General features: G+C 43.2%; 1 protein-coding gene across 1 annotated transcript in view; it reads right to left on the reverse strand.

The window, feature by feature from the left end:
- The window catches only part of LOC124722427 (solute carrier family 41 member 1-like), a 339,469-nt gene extending 332,345 nt beyond the window's left edge, over window positions 1–7,124 (reverse strand). The window contains exon 1 of the mRNA XM_047247591.1: window positions 7,073–7,124. The gene's annotated coding sequence lies outside the window, so the exon portion shown is untranslated. The remainder of the gene's footprint in view (window positions 1–7,072) is intronic.
- Window positions 7,125–21,289: the final 14,165 nt, after the last annotated feature.

Consider the following 21,289-nt stretch of genomic DNA (forward strand, 5'->3'; position numbering starts at 1 on the left):
GGAATTATCTGAATAGGACAGTATCGGTAGGTGTGATGTATGTGTACAGACAAATAAGTGATTATAATTTCAAAAAAAATTGGGTGATTTATTCAAGATAAAAATATTCACACATTGAGCAAATCAGTAACGCGTTGTTCCATCTCTGATCCTAATGCAAGCAATTATTCGTCTGGGCGTCGGTTGATAAAGTTGGTGGATATCCTTCTGAAGGACATCATGCCAAATTCTGTACAACTGGAGCGTTAGATCGCCAAAATCCCAAACTGGTTGGTGGGACCAGTCCATAATGCTCTGAAGGGTCTCAGTTAGGGAGAGATCGGGCGACCTTGCTGGTCAAAGTAGTGTTTGACAAGCGCGAAGACAACTAGTAGAAACGCTTGCCATGTGCGGGCGGGCATTATGTTGCTGAAATATAGTCCAGGATGGCCTGCCATGAAGGACGACAAAACGGGCAGTTCAATATCGTGTTGACGCACCGCTGTGCAGTAACGGTGCTGCAAAGGGGTCCTGCTAAGAAAAGAAATGCCACCCCAGACCATCACTCCCGGTTTTCGGGCCATATGGCGGTCAACAATCAGGTTGGTATTCCACTGCTGTCCTGGCCGTCTCCAGATACGTCTTCACGTCTTCGCTGATCATTGTGGCTCATTTCGAAGCTGGAATCATCACTGAAAACAACCGTATTTCAGTCAGTGAGTTTACAGGCCGAAGACGTCTCTGGAGACGCCCCGGACAGTGGCAGGATGCCAACATGGTTAACGCCCGCCATACGACTGGACAACCAGGAGAGATGGTCTGGGATGCCATTTCTTTTTATAGCCCGACCACTTTAGCTGTCATGCTCGGCAACCTTGCAGCACAGAGGTACGTCACGATATTCCACATCCCGTTTTGTTGCCCTTCATGGCAGTCCATCCTGGGGTTACACTTAAGGATTATTCGGTAAGCGTGATAGCGTTACGGAGATGATAAGCAAACTCAAGTGGCAGACTCAGCAAGAGAGGCGTTCTGCATAACGGTGTAGCTTGCTGTCTAGGTTTCGAGAGGGTGCGTTTCTGGATGAGGTATCGAATATATTGCTTCCCCCTACTTACACCTCCCGAGGAGATCACGAATGTAAATTTAGAGAGATTCGAGCGCGCACGGAGGCTTTCCGGCAGTCGTTCTTCCCGCGAACAATACGCGACTGGAACAGGAAACGGAGGTAATGACAGTGGCACGTAAAGTGCCCTCCGCCACACACCGTTGGGTCGCTTGCGGAGTATAAATGTAGATGTAGAAACATGTTAATATCCACCTGGACACAGTGACAGTTTCTACTTGTCGCCTTCGTGCCTGCCAAACCCTACCTTGACCAGCAAGATCGCCGGATCTCTCCTCAATAGGGGACGTTTGGCCATTATGGCTAGGGCCCTCCAGATAGGTCGGGATTTTGACGATGTAAAGCGGCAGTTGGACAGAATCTGGTACAATCGTCAGGAGGACATTAAAAAATCTCTGTTAATCAATGCTAAGCCGAATAATTGCTTGAGTAAGGGTCGCACTTTGACCGACGCATTATTGAATCGCTCAATTTGTGAAGCTCTTTCTCTTGGACAAATCATCCAATTTTTGTGAAACAGTAATCACTTGTCTGGCCATGCATAACACATCTACTAATTTCCATCCTATTCGGATAGTTCCTCAGACGTGCGTCTGTTTTTTAATGTTTTAGAGTGCATTTGGCTCCTCAAATAGACAATTTAGCTCTTTAGTTGATCTGTCGGACAGCTGTAGGGTATCATCTACCCAACTCTGTAATATATGATCTTGACTTTAAATCTAGTGTTCTGTTTTCCGAGCCGGCCGCTGGTGGCCGAGCGGTTCTAGGCGCTTTAGTCTGGAACCGCGCGACCGCTACGGTCGCAGGTTCGAATCCTGCCTCGGACATGGATGTGTGTGATGTCCTTAGGTTAGTTAGGTTTAAGTAGTTCTAAGTCTATGGGACTGATGACCTGAGATGTTAAGTCCCATAGTGCTCAGAGCCATTTGAACCATTTGAGCCATACGACCCACGTGTTTTCAACATAACTGATGTAAATGTAAGCTAGCGGATAGTTCTGCAAAACAAGAGGACTGCTTACAGAGAAGAGTGAAATGCGCATTATCTCATTAGCTTTTTTTGCATAACAGTTAGCTAAACCGCATACATAGTGTACATTCCGCCTTCTGATCATTCCATTAAAATGGTTCAAATGGCTCTGAGCACTATGGTACTTAAAATCTGAGGTCATCAGTCCCCTAGAACTTAGAACTACTTAAACCTAACTAACCTAAGGACATCACACACATCCATGCCCGAGGCAGGATTCGAACCTGCAACCCGTAGCGGTCGCGCGGTTCCAGACTGTAGCGCCTAGAACCGCTCGGCCACATCGGCCGGCATTTTATTAACTTTTATTCAAAGAAACTTACATTACGAAGGAAAAAGAACCAATGTCACCCAGCACAACAGCAGACGATATAATGGTAATGCCATGCTCTGTGGCATATAGTGGAGAATAAGTATGTGCCCTCCTGATAGTGGGATCAAGTGCCCGAAACCGGCCCAGAATTTAAAAAAAATCGTCTATTTTCGTTTTTAAAATAGCCATCCTTTAATTGGATATTAGAGAAGCAATAGAAAAACTAAATTTAGATATCTAGGCGGGTATTTGCTCTACAGCACTCAAACGATCTTGATGAAATTTGGTGGGTTTGTAGAGGGTGCAAGTTAACGCAATATGGGTTGTTTGTTTCTGCCTAATTTCACTTTTAAGGTATAAAACACACCCCGAAGGTTAATTTCGCGTTTTTGGTTCAGAGAGAATATCTTCGACACGATTATATATAAAAAAGTATTTTATATAAAAGCTGATATGTAATTAACATTCCTGAAAACTGTACAATCAATTGTTGTAATAATTAGAGACTTTACAAAATGCTCGACCACCATTAAATAATTCTGAATGATGAGTACTTTTGTTACAAAATAAATTAAAGAAGCTTTCAAGCCACATACATCTATGTGCAATAACCCTAGTATCTGAAATAACATTTTTGAAAAAATAGGCTGTTTGTAATATGCTGTCGGAGTATTTTCAACATACCTAATGAATAATATAACCATTCTTTACGATTCTAATTAATTAGGTTACTTATATATTGAAAAAATGGCTGACATCGAAATAAGTGTCCAAGGAATAGAAAAGCAACTGGAATCACTCAACAGAGGAAAGTCCACTGGACCTGACGGGACACCAATTCGATTCTACACAGAGTACGCGAAAGAACTTGCCCCCCTTCTAACAGCCGTGTACCGCAAGTCTCTAGAGGAACGGAAGGTTCCAAATGATTGGAAAAGAGCACAGGTAGTCCCGGTCTTCAAGAAGGGTCGTCGAGCAGATGCGCGAAACTATAGAGCTATATCTCTGACGTCGATCTGTTGTAGAATTTTAGAACATGTTTTTTGCTCGAGTATCATGTCGTTTTTGGAAACCCAGAATCTACTCTGTAGGAATCAACATGGATTCCGGAAACAGCGATCGTGTGAGACCCTACTCGCTTTATTTGTTCATGAGACCCAGAAAATAATAGATACAGGCTCCCAGGTAGATGCTATTTTTCTTGACTTCCGGAAGGCGTTCGATACAGTTCCGCACTGTCGCCTGATAAACAAAGTAAGAGCCTACGGAATATCAGACCAGCTGTGTGGCTGGATTGAAGAGTTTTTAGCAAACAGAACACAGCATGTTGTTATCAATGGAGAGACGTCTACAGACGTTAAAGTAACCTCTGGCGTGCCACAGGGGAGTGTTATCGGACCATTGCTTTTCACAATATATATAAATGACCTAGTAGATAGTGTCGGAAGTTCCATGCGGCTTTTCGCGGATGATGCTGTAGTATACAGAGAAGTTGCAGCATTAGAAAATTGTAGCGAAATGCAGGAAGATCTGCAGCGGATAGGCACTTGGTGCAGGGAGTGGCAACTGACCCTTAACATAGACAAATGTAATGTATTGCGAATACATAGAAAGAAGGATCCTTTATTGTATGATTATATGATAGCGGAACAAACACTGGTAGCAGTTACTTCTGTAAAATATCTGGGAGTATGCGTGCGGAACGATTTGAAGTGGAATGATCATATAAAATTAATTGTTGGTAAGGCGGGTACCAGGTTGAGATTCATTGGGAGAGTCCTTAGAAAATGTAGTCCATCAACAAAGGAGGTGGCTTACGAAACACTCGTTCGACCTATACTTGAGTATTGCTCATCAGTGTGGGATCCGTACCAGATCGGGTTGACGGAGGAGATAGAGAAGATCCAAAGAAGAGCGGCGCGTTTCGTCACAGGGTTATTTGGTAACCGTGATAGCGTTACGGAGATGTTTAACAAACTCAAGTGGCCGACTCTGCAAGAGAGGCGCTCTGCATCGCGGTGTAGCTTGCTGTTCAGGTTTCGAGAGGGTGCGTTTCTGGATGAGGTATCGAATACATTGCTTCCCCCTACTTATACCTCCCGAGGAGATCACGAAGGTAAAATTAGAGAGATCAGAGCGCGCACGGAGGCTTTCAGACAGTCGTTCTTCCCGCGAACCATACGCTTCTGGAACAGGAAAGGGAGGTAATGACAGTGGCACGTTAAGTGCCCTCCGCCACACACCGTTGGGTGGCTTGGGGAGTATAAATGTAGATGTAGATGTAGATATTTGTTTTATGTTTCAAATCGTTATTTTACGTTTTATATTGACATTTCTTTTTCTTTCTTGTTTACCGTTTGACATACGTGTATATTGCTAATTGAAAAGAATAAATCTCTCATTATTATGATACCAGTTCCTTACAATAATGATCATATGTAAAGTCATGCTTAAAATATAACACTTTTTTACACCTTGCATATAAAATGAAAGAAATTTCCTCACGTAATATACATGATCAAGAGGCCAACGAAAAGCAAAATTCAGCAGGATTTCAAATTGTCTCGAGTCATTCTCTAAATATCTTTCTTTTGTATCATGTATATTTCAGTAGATTGGCAAGCCGTGGAAAAGAAAATTGACTATGTGCTGGTGACTGCAGCTTGATTATATAAGTGGACATTAAATCATAATAATTCAACAGAACTAGCTCTGAAAATTTTCTTACTACGTTCTTTCACTATCGAAAGCCGTTTACATCCAACGGCTGCCGCTGTGCCTTCGAGCCCTTTGGGATCACCAGATTAACGAGTTCCTTGTCGTCAAGTATGTTGCTCCAAACGCATCTTTCACACTGACCACCCCAAGAATCGAATAACATACAGATTTTTCTCCCTCACTGGGAAAGAAATCACCTTTCAAATAACCTTTGACCTGGTCAGATGTATGTCTGCCAGATTTCGATGGTGTCACAAGAACATTTACGGCTTCAAAAAGAGGTTCTCCAGTCGCCTATGAAAAGGTGTGTGGTCAGTATAAAAAACCGGTTTTGGGGGTCGTACCAGAGGACAACAAATTTGTCCATTTGGTGATCCCAAAGAACTTGACGGAGCAGGTACGGCCGCGGGCCGTATACGGATTTCGATGTTGGAAGACCTCTTTGAAAAAATTTTCAGATCTACTTCTCTTGAATGATTATGGTGTCAACCTCCACTTGAGAAACGATACAATGAAGCTGCAATTACTAGTACATAATCAGTTCTCTTCGATAAGGCTTACCAATGTCGTGAAATATGTCTGATACAAATGTAAAGGATCATCCGCGACAATTTGAAATCCTACAGAATTTTATTTTATATTGTGTCCTCCGTCGTGTGTATTATGTGAAGAAATTTCGTTCATTTTATGTGCATATTGTAAATAACGTTATATTTTTAGCATGTCTATACAGATTATCAGTATTGTAATGATTTTGAGTCATAATAATGAGTTATTTATTATTTTCAATTAACAAAATACACTTACGTGAAACGGGAAATTAAAAAACAATGAAAAACCTTTAAATTATAACGTAAAATAACAATTTAAACCATAAAATAAATGCAAGCAAAATGAATAATTGGAATAATAATGAATGTTCAGATATTTTAATTAGATGTGTCGAAAATACTCAAACTTCAACTTTTACGCAACTCATTTCCTTGAAACTGTGTTTCGGAAACCAGCGTTATTACACATGGACATATGTGGCTTGAAAGCTTCTTTAATTTATATTGTAACGAATGTTTCCATTTTTCAAAATTAATTAATGCTGATGGGGAATTTTGCAAAGTACCAAATAATTAGAAATCATCAAGAAAGTTTGGGGGTATTACATTTTATATGAAAAACATTTGTTATATATCATCGTTTCGAAGATATTCCCCCTGAACCTAATTTACCAAACTACCTCTCGGCGTATGTTTTCCCGCTTAAAAGTGAAATTGGGCACAAATAAAGGAAAACATATAGTATTATTTACCACCCTCTAAACACCCGCCAGGTTTTATCCAGATCATTTATTCGCACCTGTAAACCACGTTCCTCAGTACCGCTCCAGTATTTAGAGCACATATCAAACGGACAGGCTGCAGCTGTCGAATCAACCCACAGACGCCCTGCTTGATTAATAACAGGTGAATGCAGCTGGTGCTCAAGACTCCAGTGAGAATTTTTAGCAGAAAACGACGCTGTGCCCGAAACACCCCAATGGGAAAATTTATAGAACCCCGGTATGTTATGAAACTGTACCACAGGAGCCCTGCCTGCATCGTAATCTCTTGTATTGGCCATCAAAATAAGATAAGAGAGATTATGGTGTTCACTGTGTCGTTTAGAGTTTTCATTCTTTTTACACAAATGAAACATCACAAAGAGCATCTAAAAATGGTACCGAGTACCTTGCGGTAAGTATTGTACAATTTTATGTGTAGATGTAGATGCAGTCAGCTCATAAAATGTAAATGTCATTGTTGCACATAGCAGAGAAGAGTGCGTTTGCTGCGCAACCCCAGGCTACAGCGCAGTCGGCGGGCGGCAGTGCGCATGGCCGTTGCGCGGTCAGAGTGGGCAGCAAAAGCACTTACCACGCGACGGAGTCGGCGAGAGGCCTAGGGCGGGCAGGCGAGCCTCCTCCGTGGTCAGTGCGACGGTGCCTGTGGCGACCAGAGAGTAGTGACTGCGCCGGGCAGTGCCGGAGCGCCCATGTATCTAGCTTTCCCGACGATCAATAACGATTGCGCGGCGCGCAGGTCCGTTGCGCACCTTCCACAAGTCGCGCGCCGTTGGTGCACACCACCGCCTGCCACCAACCAGCCGCACGCACCACACTTTTCACACCTGCCATCCGGTGCTACGCACCAATCATTGCACGCCAGCATCGCTCTAGAGGTTCTCGGTTTTTCGACCCGTCCTTGAACCGCTCGCTTACCCGTGGCGCAGCAATCACGTCGCTAGCAGGGGCGCACCATTCATACCTACTCCGAGGTGCTGCTTTACCAATGAGTTCTCTGGCGCCTGTGGAGCGGACAGTGAAACCAGTGGCTGGACTTATCCATCAACGACGGCAATACTGTTCTTTGATCTCCCCATAGCTTCCTTCCTAAACTCTTAACTCCGGTAAGCTATTTGCGGTATTATTAGGCTGACGAGATTCCAAAGAGAAAATATCGAGACACAGCTGAAAACCCCACACCAAGAATGTATCTTCATTTAGAGAATTGCAAAGGAAATGTAGGTACATTACACATAAATAAAATTCTTTTATTCAGAAATCAAAAATACTAATACAGAACTTTTTCATTGTAAGAGCCTAGATATATTTTCTGCAATGTTTATTCATTTATTAGGTACTTACAGGGTGACAATTATTGAACTATATGAAAAAAAACTTAAATTAGTTACAAATTATGGCGTACACACACTTTGTTCAATATGTAAACGTCACTACAGATATTCGGATTTAGGTTATGACGTGTTCGATGTGCCTGCCATCATCGGCGATGATGTGGCGCAGGCGAAAAGCGAAATTCTGCATGACCCGCTAAAGCATCGGAACATCGATGCTGTCGGTGACCTCATGAACGGCTGTTTTCAGCTCAGAAATGGTTATGGAGTTATTGCTGTACACTTTGTCTTTAATACAGCCCCACAAAAAGGAGTCGCATGTATTCAGATCTGAAGAGTATAGTGACCAATCGAGGCCCATTCCAGTAGCGTCTGGGTAACCCAGAGTCAGAATTCGATCCACAAAGTGCTCCTCCAGACAGCACACTCTCCTGCTTCGATGAGGTCTTGCATGAAACACATCTTGTCGAAATCAGGGTTGCTTTAGATAACGGGGATGAAATCATCTTCCAAAACGTTCACGTTTGGCTACACCAGTTCGGCAGTCACCGCGCCGTCAAGAAATATTGCACCGATTAATCCGTGATAGGACATTGCTCACCCATTGAGTGTGAATTGACTTCTAGATCTTTAAATGCGGATTCTCAGTACCCCAGTTGTACGCGTCACTCACATTCTTCCCAAAATTACCTTCCATATGGCTGCAGTTCCGTTAGGAGAAAAAGTTTAAGTGGTGTTCCTTTATACCTCCTTTGGTTTTGATTTTACTACTCTCGAGAGTCACAAAGAGGAAGGTCGGCAAGTTGGAGGTAGAGGTAGGTAATATCTGCTTTTCTTTTCATCGTCGTTCTTGCTGTTTCGTTAGGCGTAAGGCGAGTTAAACCAAATGTGACAGACCTATAGAAGGTATTGTGAGAATATATATTTCTATAACGTTCTACTTCTGGAAGTCTGTTTTTCATAAATACACGGCTATTCTAAAAGAAGGAAGAGATTTCAAACATTTATTGTATCGGAACTACAAAAGATGGAAACACAATTCCAACGCTCCTGGAAAAACAGAAGTTCAGATTTTTATGTATTCAGTGTGAGAACCATTAGTTACACGACAAATATGAAAACAGTGGCTTATTTGCTGTCACACACGAAGCAGATTGTCTCTCGTTATCGAATTCACAGCTTCAACAATGCAATGTCGCAAACTTTCAAAAGTGTCAGGCATAGGGGGTATAAAAACGCGATCTCTTACGTAGCCCCACAGATAAAAGTTACAAGGTATGAGGTATGGAGACATGGGAGACCACTGATGAAGTTCATCTTTTGCTCCTCCTCTTCCAATCCAACGTTCTGGAATGGTGTCACTCAGTTAATGTCAAACGTGCTAAGAGAAATTCTCTAACGTTGGATCGGAAGAGGAGGAGCAAAAGATGAGATCTCCAGACCTCTTATCTTGTTTCTTTTATCTGTGGGGCTTCGTTAGAGATAGCATTTTTGTTCCCTTATACCTGATACTCTCGAAAGTCTGCGAGATCGCATTGTTGAAGCTCTGTATTCGATAACGAGAGACCAATTGCTTCGTGTGTGGCAGTAAATTTGCATGATGCTCACATTGAATGCATAAAAATGTGAAGTTTTGCTTTTCCAGGAACGTTGGAATTGTGTTTCTATCTTCGATAGTTTGGAAGCAATAAATTTTTGAATTCTATTCCTTCTTTTTGAATAGCCCTGTATATAATTAAATAAGAAATATTATTGTACGCATTTTGTTTCTGGATTAAAAACCGCGACAATTACATGTCTCGAACAATTTTCTCGGGACACGAGAACTTTTATGTGAAACCCGGACTGTCCCGGCACCGGGACGTCTGGTCAGCCTAGATATTATTGACACATTGAAGGTAAAATTTGGAAATTTGGGGTAAGTTCCCATGGGACCAAACTGCTTAGTTCATCGGTCACTAGGCTTATACAATACTTAATGTAACTCAAGCGAACTTACGCTAAGGACAACACACCCACCCAAGCCCGCTGGAAGACTCGAACCTCCGAGCCGGCCGCGGTGATCTCGCGGTTAAGGCGCTCAGTCCGGAACCGCGCGACTGCTACGGTCGCAGGTTCGAATCCTGCCTCGGGCATGGATGTGTGTGATGTCCTTAGGTTAGTTAGGTTTAAGTAGTTCTAAGTTCTAGGGGACTGATGACCTCAGATGTTAAGTCCCATAGTGCTCAGAGCCATTTGAAAATGAAATCGAACCTCCGACAGGGGCGGCCGCACGAACTGTGGCCGCCTTAGACCGCGCGGCTACCCCGCGTGGCTACTGAAGGTAAACGTGCCTGTATAGTGAGATAAGTTAGTATTATAAAACGCCTACCAGCTACAAAGAAAATATCCACATTAACTTTTTTTTGTTTTGTTGCAAAGCTGTATATGTTATCGTTGTGGTCTTCAGTCCAGAAACGCTTGTCTATCTTTACAAGGCTCTTCATCTTTGAATAAATATCACAATGTACATCTGCTTGCATTCTCCGAAAGCCACCGTACGATCCGCTGAAAGGGAAGATGGCAGAGAGAAGGCCGAAATACTGAATTCGGTCTTCCAAAATCGTTTCATTGCGGAAAATCGCAATACGGTCCCTCTTTTCAATCATTGTACGAACGTCGAAACGGCGGATACTGAGATAACCAACCGCGGAATAGAAAAGCAACTACAATCGCTTAGTAGTGAAGAACTATCAAGACCAGATGATACGTGTAAGCTTCTACAAAGATTATGCGTAAGATCTTGCTCCCCTTCTAGCAGTAGTTCAAAAAATGGTTAAAATGGCTCTGAGCACTATGGGGCTTAACTTCTGAGGACATCAGTCCCCTAGAACTTAGAACTACTTAAACCTAACTAACCTAAGGACATCACACACATCCATGCCCGGGGCAGGATTCGGTTCCAGACTGTTTCGCCTAGAACCGCTCGGCCATCCCGGCCGGCTCTAGCAGTAGTTTATCGTAGTTCGCTGGAGTGACGAAGGGTACCTAGATCTGAAAAAAGCGCAGATTTTTTCCGGTTTCAAGAAGCGTTGTGGGACGGATACACATATTTATAGGCCTTTATAATGCATCAAAGTCCGTTGTAAAAATACGGGACATGTATTATGCTCAGGAATTACGACGTTTTGGACAACGAAAATGTCCGCAAACAGAAATCTTGCGAAACTCAGCTCGCTCTGTTCCTCCATGAGATCCATAACGCTACGGACAAGTCGTTCAGGTTGATGTCGTATTCCTTGACTTCAGGAAGCCATTTGATATCGTCGTGCACTGCTGTCTAGTGAAAACAAATAAGAGCCTAACGTGTGTCAGACCACATTTGCGACTGGATTCAGAACTTCCTTGCATACAGAACTCAACAATGTGCTCTTCATAATCATAAATCGTTGTGCTCATTGCTGAGCGTCGTGACACCATGATCCTAGCGCCTCCATCCCGGACGGTTGCTAGCTTCTCTTAGTGCCTGCTGAAGAGGTAGACCAGAGACCTTCTTGATTTGATCTATACATATGCTCGCTACTCTTCCTCTTGGTCTTTCCTTGCAAGATTATTTTCTATAGGTTTTCTCCATCTCTTCTCACAATATGGCCAAAGACCTGGAGAGTTTTCTCGATGACTCGAGAAGAAAGGCCTCTGGATATATCGAGTTGTTCAATAATGGACACATTTGTTCTTCTTTCGGTCCATTTTATGCGTAGCATCCTACACCAGCACCAGAACTTAAACGCACCAATGCTCTGTTTGTCTCTGGCCTTGAGTGTACATGTTTCGTAACCATAAAGGAAGACAGAAAACACGAGTGTTTCAAGTAGCCGGATCTTTGTGCTATTTGTTATTGCTCTGCTCTGCCAGATCCTGGTGAGCTTCTACATAGCCACTCGCCCTAGCGTAATCCGTCTTCTTAATGCATCTTCACAACTTCCCGTGCTGCAGATGGTTGACCCAAGATAGATTAAGGAATGCACGACTTCCAGGTCCCTTAATCGACCTGTGAGCTGGATCTGTTCTCGATCAATTACCATGAGTTTGGACTTGCTGAGGTTGATGTCTAATCCATATGCTAGACTAATGTCCTTTATTCTTGTTATTAGCTCAGCAAGTTCATCTTCCCTGTTGGCTTAAAGTACAGTGTCATCAGCAAAGTTCTCCCACCAACTGAGATGCCTTTGATGCAACCATTAAGAGCTTTCCGAATGTCATGTTCTGCATAGATGTTGTACAGTTGTGGGGATAGGACACAACCCTGTCTCACACCTTTTGATACACTGAAGGAATCAGACATGCCAGCACTTGTCTTTACAACTGCGAAGTGATTAATGTATAGAACTTTGATCAATGTTATCAGCCGCAAGCACCTGCCACAAATTTTCTCAGACAACACTATCAAAGGCTTTCCTACAGTCAAGGAAGCAGATGAAAACAGGAACACAGAATTCTCGCGATTTTTCTATTATTTGTCTTATGTTGAGAATCTCTTCACGAGTTTCTTTCCCTCCAACAAAACCTGCTTGTTTTGTGGATATGTGAGGCTGAACGGACGGTTTCAAACGTTGGTTTAGGATGTAGAGCAAAATTTTACTTGCGTGAGATATGAGGGCAATAGTTCGGTAGTTGGAGCAGTTCCTGATAGACCTTTTCTTGAGTAAGAGGATGAAGAGAGACTTTGATTAGTCATCCGGCCACTCCCCAGTTTCCCATATTCTTTTACACAATGGTTCAAATGGTTCAAATGGCTCTGAGCACTATGGGACTTAACATCTATGGTCATCAGTCCCCTAGAACTTAGAACTACTTAAACCTAACTAACCTAAGGACATCACACACATCCATGCCCGAGGCAGGATTCGAACCTGCGACCGTAGCAGTCGCCCGGTTCCGGACTGAGCGCCTAGAACCGCGAGACCACCGCGGCCGGCTTTACACAATGAATGCAGCACATCAATACCTTTCTGTTCCATTTCTTTAATTATTTCTCTTATCGGAACGAAATTGACAGATGCAAAGGTAATATCCGGAGTACCCCAAGGATGGGTAATAGGATTGTTACTGTTTACAGTATATATAAATGGTCTAGTAGAAATCGTCGGAGGCTGTTAAAGACTGTTTTCAGATGATGCAGTTGTCTATAAGAAAGCAGGAACGCCAGAAGACAGTATCGATTTGCAGAATGACATACAAAAGATAGAAGAATGGTGCAGTTACTGGCAGTTGGCCCTGAGTGTAAATAAATTTAACATATAGCAGAGACACAGGAAAATAACAAAGTGATGGAAAGGGTAAATACCGTAAAATATATAGCAGTAACTACATAGAAGGTCTGAAGTAAAGGACCACATAAAACAAATAGGAAAAGCATACGCCAGACGGAGATTCGTAGGAAGAATCCTAAGGAAGTGCAACTTATCTACGAAAGAAGCAGCCTAAAAGGCGCTTGTTCTACAGATTCTTGAATATTGTTCGTCAATCTGAGACCCATACCAGGTAGGACTGACAGAGGAATTAGAAAGGATCCAACGAAGATCAGCGCGTTTCGTAGCAGCATCGTATAGTCTGTGCGAGAGCGTTAGAGAGTTACTCAACAAAGTCCAGTGGCAGACGCTACAATAGAGGCTTTGTGCATCAAGGAGAGGTTTACTTTTGAAATTTTGTGAAAATATTTTCAGGAGCTAATATGGTGGCATACCGACATCAATTATTCCCGCTCACAATTTGAGAATGGAATGGGAAAGGGGGATCAGTTAGTGGTTTCAAAATTACCCTCCACAACACACCGTCAGTTGGCTTGCGGAGTGTCGATGTAGACGTAGATGGTGGATGCTGTCTTTTACCACAGTTAGTCATTCCATTTCCTGGTCCACTCTCAAATGCAGCGAGGGGCAATCGACTGACTATATGCTCCGTTCGAGTCCTAATGTATCTTTCGCTGGGGTTATTACACGAGATGTGTGTCGATGGCAATATAATTGTTCTCCAACCTGTCGCAAATATCAGCTTTCTACACTTCTTAAATAGTTTTCACGAGGAGAACCTCTTGCTCCATCCAGTCCAAAAATGGTTCAAATGGCTCTGAGCACTATGGGACTTAACTTCTCAGGTCATCAGTCCCCTAGAACTTAGAACTACTTAAACCTAACTAACCTAAGGACATCACACACATCCATGCCCGAGGCAGGATTCGAACCTGCGACCGTCCATCCAGTCATTCCCATTTGTGGTCACAGAGCATATCCGTAATACCCGGGTGTTGATGGAATCTACCTGTAACACATCTAGTAGCACGTCTCTGAATTGCTTCAGTGTTTCCCTTCACCTGATCGAGTCCCAAAGTTTCGAGCAGTACTCTAGAAAGAGTTGTACAAGTGTTCTGTGTGCTGTCTCCTGTTGTAAATGAGCTACAGCTTCCTAGAATTCTCGCAATTAACCGAAGTCGACTATTCGCCTTCCCTACAAACAACGTAAAGTGCTCGTTCCATTTCATGTCGCTTTGCACAGTACGCCTGGATATTCAATCGACGTAACTGTGTCGGTCAGTACCCGAATAATACTATATTCGAAAACTGCATGATTTTTTCCCGAGTCATCTCATCAAATTGAACCCTCTTACTGTATTCAAGCCATGGACTCCCTCTGGACTTTTATTCCTCATACTTCCGTTCGTTGCCAAACTGCGAATTCGTTGATAGTTCAAGACGTGTCCTTTCCACCGAATCCTTCTTTTATTCCAGGTGCTCCACAAGATTCTTTTCTTCCCAAATTGCTTCAGTATGTCTTCATTAGTTATCCGATGTATCAATCTAACCTCCACAAACTTGTGTAACACAACAATTCAAGAGCTTCTACTCTCTTCTTGTCTCACCCGTTTAGAGTTCCGTTTTATTTCCACACCAGGCCACTCTCCAGAGAAATACTAGGACGTGCTGAAAAGTAATGCCTCCGAATTTTTCATGTGGAAACTCTTAAAGGAAACTTTATTAACATCCTACATCTTTATTCTTCACGTCTACAGGGTATTACAAAAAGGTACGGCCAAACTTTCAGGAAACATTCCTCACAAACAAATAAAGAAAAGATGTTATGTGGACATGTGTCCGGAAACGCTTAATTTCTATGTTAGAGCTAATTTTAGTTTCGTCACTATGTACTTTACTTCCTCGACTCACCGCCAGTTGGACCAGTTGAAGGAAGGTAATGTTTACAAATGCGGAGCTGGCAGGTGCCCATTTGATGTATGGATTAGCACGGGGCAATAGCCGTGGCGCGGTACGTTTGTATCGAGACAGATTTCCGGAACGAAGGTGTCCCGACAGGAAGACGTCCGAAGCAATTGATCGGCGTCTTAGGGAGCACGGAACATTCCAGCCTATGACTCGGGACTGGGGAAGACCTAGAACGACGAGGATACCTGCAATGGACGAGGCAATTCTTCGTGCAGTTGACGATAACCCTAGTGTCAGCGTCAGAGAAGTTGCTGCTGTACAAGGTAACGTTGACCACGTCACTGTATGGAGAGTGCTACGGGAGAACCAGTTGTTTCCGTACCATGTACAGCGTATGCAGGCACTATCAGCAGCTGATTGGCCTCCACGGGTACACTTCTGCGAATGGTTCATCCAATAATGTGTCAATCCTCATTTCAGTGCAAATGTTCTCTTTACGGATGAGGCTTCATTCCAACGTGATCAAATTGTAAATTTTCACAATCAACATGTGTGGGCTGACGAGAATCCGCACACAATTGTGCAATCACGCCATCAACACAGATTTTCTGTCAACGTTTGGGCAGGCATTGTTGGTGATGTCTTGATTGGGCCCCATGTTCGTCCACCTACGCTCAATGGAGCACGTTATCATGATTTCATACGGGATACTCTAACTGTGCTGCTAGAACATGTGCCTTTACAAGTACGACACAACATGTGGTTCATGCACGATGGAGCTCCTGCACATTTCAGTCGAAGCGTTCGTACGCTTCTCAACAACAGATTCGGTGACCGATGGATTGGTAGAGGCGGACCAATTCAATGGCCTCCACGCTCTCCTGACCTCAACCCAACTGACTTTCATTTATGGGGGCATTTGAAAGCTCTTGTCTACGCAACCCCGGTACCAAATGTAGAGACTCTTCGTGCTCGTATTATGGACGGCTGTGATACAATACGCCATTTTCCAGGGCTGCATCAGCGCATCAGGGATTCCATGCGACGGAGGGTGGATGCATGTATCCTCGCTAACGGAGGACATTTTAGAATATTTCCTGTAACACAGTGTTTGAAGTCACGATGGTACGTTCTCTTGCTGTGTGTTTCCATTCCATGATTAATGTGATTTGAATAGAAGTAATAAAATGAGTTCTAACATGGAAAGTAAGCGTTTCCGGACACATGTCCACATAACGTATTTTCTTTCTTTGTGTGTGAGGAATGTTTCCTGAAAGTTTGGCCGTACCTTTTTGTAATACCCTGTATATATTTGCAGCCCTATGCCGCTGGAGGGCTCCGAATTGCAAAGTGTAACATGACGCTGTGTAACGTAACCATGTGGTTGTGTGAGTAACACAGTGCTGTAATCGAATTCTATCCGCAGAAACTGTGCGTCCACACTTTCTTCTTCAGCACGACAGTGCCAGGCCACACACGAGGGCTGCGACATCGGAAACTATCCGACGCCTGTGGTTCCCTGTCATTCTTAATCCTCCATAAAGTCCCAACTTCGCTCCATCCAGTTTTCACCTGTTTTCCCAACTTAAAGAACGGCTTCCAGGACTTCTCTTTGATAGTGATGACGCGGTGCAAGCAGAAGTCATGCCGTGTCTCTGTGAATAAAGTTAAGCATTCTGTAGTGACCGTATCAACAAACTGGCCTCTTGTTGGAATGAATTTGTTCGTCGTCAGGGTGACTATGTTGAGAAATGAATATGTAGGCATGAAGAATAAAGATGTAGAATGTTAATAACATTGATATTACTTAAAAAGTTTTAAGAGTTTTCTCATAAAATATTTGGAGGTATTACTTTTTAGCACGCCCTGGTAGTATAAAAAAGTATTTTTAAAGCTTAAATTAGTAATCCACGATAGGAAAATTCTGTTTATGGAACACACTTTTCATGCTTTCTCCAGTCTGCATTTTATATTCTCTCTGTTTCGGCCATCGTCAGTTACTTTACTGCCCCAAAGAATATAGCTCATTTAAAACGTTTGGTGTCTCATTTCCTAGTCTAGTTCCCCGAGAATCGCCTGACTTAATTAGAATACATGCAGTTATCCTTGTTTTACTTTCGTTGATACTCATTTTGTGATCTCTTTTGAAAATACCATACATTCTGTTCAGTGGACTTTTAGGTACTTTACTATCTCTGACAGAAATACAATGTCAACGCAAAACCTAAAGGTTTTCATTTCTTCTCCCGGATCTTTCATTCCACTTACAAATTTCCCCTTGTTTCCTTAACTTTTTACTCAATGTACAAACAGAATGTCATAGCGGGAATTCTACATTTTTGTCTTTGCTTTACGGTTGTAAGGTTTTGAGGTCAGAACAACCACTGTGTAACTTGTGAACAATTTTGGTTTATTGTTGCAATATCATCACAAAAAATGGCTCTGAGCACTATGGGACTCAACTGCTGTGGTCATTAGTCCTCTAGAACTTAGAACTACTTAAACTTAACTAACCTAAGGACATCACACACACCCACGCCCGAGGCAGGATTCGAACCTGCGACCGTAGCAGCAGCGCGGCTCCGGACTGGAGCGCCTAGAACCGCACGGCCACCGCGGCCGGCAATATCATCACAGAATTACACGCATTTACACAGTTTACAAACTTGACAATGTTACAACAGTTGTCAAACGAACGCATCTCGTCCTCAGAAAGTGAAATAATCCCAAATACCACAATCGTAAATTTTAACTAGAAGTTTCTTTACAAAATTATTCTTACGGCTACGTCATGATGCCGGCCAGTACTATGATAAATCATCCGATTGCGGTTCAAAGTTCGGTACTGTTTAGGATGACAATCAAGTCTATGGAGGGTGGTTAGCTTTGTGACAAGTTGAGCAAAAGGTTATGCAAGGTGGCTCGAGTTTACAGTGGACATAAGCTGGTGAACCAACAAGTTTAACCCTCTGCTCACGGGCTGCGATGAGCTGTCATCCGCATGCTTGCTCTCGCCCACTGAAATTCGTATAAAAACTAATTAAGCCTTTGCTGATTTTTCCAGCAGAAACTCTCCCTATGTATCTCGTTATGCGAGAGAACATGTACTCATCCCTTGTCTTGGAATATGGCGATATGCACGCGCAATCCTGGAGCAGTGTGTATATTAAAATGCCCTCTCAGTCCTCGCAAGGACAATTAACTAACTGGCTGGTTGTTTCTCCCCAGTTGGAGCTCAACAACGCTACAGCTAATATCCAGCTGAATGTCAGCTACAGTGAACACAGTGTTCACACAAATATCTCCTCTGCATTGTACAGAGCGTTATGCACCCCATTCTGCACTTGACGCCAATTCAAAGAAGAATCCTCGAAAAGTTCGCTCATGTCTTTCTCATAGCCGAACTGTCTCCCCACCTGAGTTCTTTCGTTCCCTACGTCACAGCTTTTTTCGATCAATAGGAGCGTTCCTCTTTTTTTGTGGAAACTCTCTCTGCCAATCACATGGACCTTACCACCAAACTGCGTCGAAATCTCTGCACTTCACTCCTTCCTACTTCGTTTCCGCCAATCGGACGTTTTCTGCCCGCTCGAGACGCCTTAACGTTACATGTGTACCATTCGCTGTTCACGTAATCAACTGCGTCACTGGTTTTGTTCATATCGATTTGTAATTCCGAAATGCAGTTTTTTAAAGCTTCTGTCTGACCTACTTCTGGTGGCCCGTTACTTGCTCTTCAGTATGCATCACCTGTCCGGTCGCTGACTCCCACTGTGGGACGCCCCCCTAAGAGCTTTTTGTGGTGCCTCCCGTGGTGCGGCCTCTGCGTCTGCCCACGCTTGCTTCCACACAAAACGTTTCCTCTCGCTGCTTGTTTCACCTTCTGCTTATTGATATGCATTATATAGGTGCAGTGTGTTAATACCATTGATAGAGTGTCATCCCTTTGGCATTACATACTTATAGTCAAATGTGCTCATTATCGCCAATGTACGTTAGGTGTCATATCCACCTTCCTGTTACAAAATATGAAACTCTTATGTAAGGTGCGAAACTCACCTTCATTTATTCTGCCACCTTACATGGTCACTACTGTCAAAAGCTTTTTTTAGGTTTACGTGGAGCGAGGTGCACAGGGGTTAGCACACTGGACTCGCTTTTGGATGGATAACAGTTCAAATCCTCATCTGGCTATCTATATTTAAGTTTTCTCTTATTTTCTTAAATGGTTTGTGGCAAATGCCTGTTGGTTCCTTTGAAAGGGCACAGCCAATTTCCTCACCAATCCTTCCCTTATTCGAACCTGTGCTCTGTCTCGAATGACGTAGCTGTCGACAGGTGTTTAAACTTAATTCATTCCTTCCTCTAGATTTACAAATGCTATAAAGGTGAGTTTGTCTTTCTTAAACCTCACTAATAAGATAAGTTGTTAGGTAATTATTGCTTCTTGTGTTCCTACATTTTTCTGGAACGAACATGATGTTGTCCCAGATCGTCTTAAACTAGTCTTTCCATTATTTTGTAAATAAGCTACACAGTGAGGAGCCAAAGAATAGTGATCATTTCCCACTGCGAGACTCAATGCCACCTGTGGAATTACGGGCACGTGCCGTGGTACGGAAAATACAGGGTGGTTTGAATTAAACTTTCACTACTTCATAGGGCCCTCCTGAAAAACGAGTAAGAGTAGAACAATGAAACTTTACAGAAACATTTTTAAGAAAATGGAGATGAGAAATAACGAATAAACCATCGAAAGAAACAAGTTTTTATTTCAAAGTGAGAGGATAACATTTCTTAGTTGCGTACCCCCATTACGTTAGGTTACAAACGTTGCTCAATGTGACGACCATCTGTATCCATGAGAGCCTGGAACAGCACTGCTGATTCCATGTCACACTTGTTTGGATCATTTTTCTGATGATGGAGCATGGAATGTTGAGCAGTCATGACACAGCTCTTGCACTGCTGAAGATCGCACATTGCATCTAACATTCTCAGCCTTGCAACAACAGCTTTTTCAACAATTTGTGGCGCAGCTGGCCTCCTGTCTCTCCCAGGAGAAGTTCCAAAAGCGCCACTAAATTCGAACTTCCGAATCATGTTCTTCGAACTCTGTGTAGAAAGAGGACTTCTCCATTAAAATGCGTTGATACTCCTGAAGAGAACCGCGTGACCGCTACGGTCGCAGGTTCGAATCCTGCCTCGGGCATGGAAGTCTGTGATGTCCTTAAGTTAGTTAGGTTTAAGTAGTTCTAAGTTCTAGGGAACTGATGACCTCTGATGTTAAGTCCCATAGTGCTCAGAGCCATTTGAACCATCTGAACTCGTGAAGAGTAGTACCACTATTGTTGTTGTTTCGATGAAACAGCTTTACGAGTAAAGTCCTGTTCATCTTCTCCAGATACATGTTGACTGTCTGCAACTGAAAAGCTCACTAATGACTAATACTTGTGTTTGCACCCTACGTCACCGTACCAGTATACGCGCCTAGCGGAAAGGCATGACACTAACACTACCAACAATACAAATAACGCTGCTTTCAGTCCCAACATCGTTCTTATAATGTTGGGTACCCATAAGGTAAACAGATTTCCCTCTACACCGGCTGAAGTAGCGGAAGTTTATTTACAATCATCCTGTTCGTAAGCAGAGAAGAATGGAATGGGAAATCATTCTAACGACAATGCGGATAGCAAATGCGGCAATTCACTCCGATAAACCACTTCCACTAAAGGCAGATTGTTAGAGGCCGGTGTCTGGGAATGAGCATCTACAAAACGGTGGAGCTGGCCGGCAGTCCACCTGCTACTCTCGTGAGCATCCATGAGAAATCACTGAATGGTGGTGAAATAACGAAGAGGTGACAAGGAGTTTGAAGTTCACGTCCCATCAAAGAAAGTGGAGGTCGGAGGCTTGCACGGCCTGTAAACTACGATAGGCGTTAGCATTAGGGAGATGAGATCGCAGAGTACAAATTTAACGCAGTCACAAGTCTTCATTGTTCAGAGAATATTATGGAATATGGGACTTCGCAGCAGACAACCAGAATGTCTTCCTATGTTGAGCCAATCGCTTCGTCTGCTACGATTGCAGTGGCCACGGGATGATCGGCATTTAAAAGTGGATCAATGGAAACGTGTCGCGTGGTCATATGTATCACGTATCTTGTTACAGTAGATCGTAAGTCGCGTACGAATACGCAGTCACGTGGCGAACGGCTGCTCAGAACATGAACCGTGCCAGGGCCGCAGGCCG

Source organism: Schistocerca piceifrons, chromosome X (assembly GCF_021461385.2).
Source record: "Schistocerca piceifrons isolate TAMUIC-IGC-003096 chromosome X, iqSchPice1.1, whole genome shotgun sequence".
NCBI lineage: Eukaryota > Metazoa > Arthropoda > Insecta > Orthoptera > Acrididae > Schistocerca > Schistocerca piceifrons.